The sequence below is a fragment of the Cebus imitator genome, unplaced genomic scaffold, assembly GCF_001604975.1.
Source record: "Cebus imitator isolate Cc_AM_T3 unplaced genomic scaffold, Cebus_imitator-1.0 Scaffold265, whole genome shotgun sequence".
Lineage (NCBI taxonomy): Eukaryota > Metazoa > Chordata > Mammalia > Primates > Cebidae > Cebus > Cebus imitator.
Window position 1 is genome coordinate 1,917,603 of NW_016107580.1, and position 539 is coordinate 1,918,141.

Sequence of the window (539 nt, forward strand, 5' to 3'; positions counted from 1 at the left end):
ACTGCCATGTGTGTACCTATGCAACAATCTTGCATGTTCTTCACATGAACCCCAAAACCTAAAATGCAATAAAAAAGAAAAGGGGTCTGAGGCATGGAGCCAGGTGATCAGGCTTGGCCAGTCCCACCCCCACAAAAGCCAGCAATCTGAAATGCTCTGGATTCAGAGTTTCACAGCAAGCACAGCTGAACCCGGGACAGTCCAGTTCTGTAGAGTAGGAGGCATCTGCCATTACCAAGGCAGTCCACCACTACCGAGGTAGTCTGCCATTGCTGAGATGGTCTGCCACTGCCGAGGCAGTCCACTCTTACCGAGGCAGTCCACTCTTACCAAGGTAGCCCACCATTGCCAAGGTAGTCAGCCATTACTGAGACAGTCCAGCATTACAGAGGCAGGCTGCCATTGCCAAGGCAGTTCTAACTCTATCACTATAAACAGGACTGCAGGGAAGTTCACATGGCAGCTAAGCAGAGTCCACAGCAGCTCAGCAATGCCTCTGCTGGCAGACTGTGACTAGGCTGCCTTTTCGCTGGGTAAGA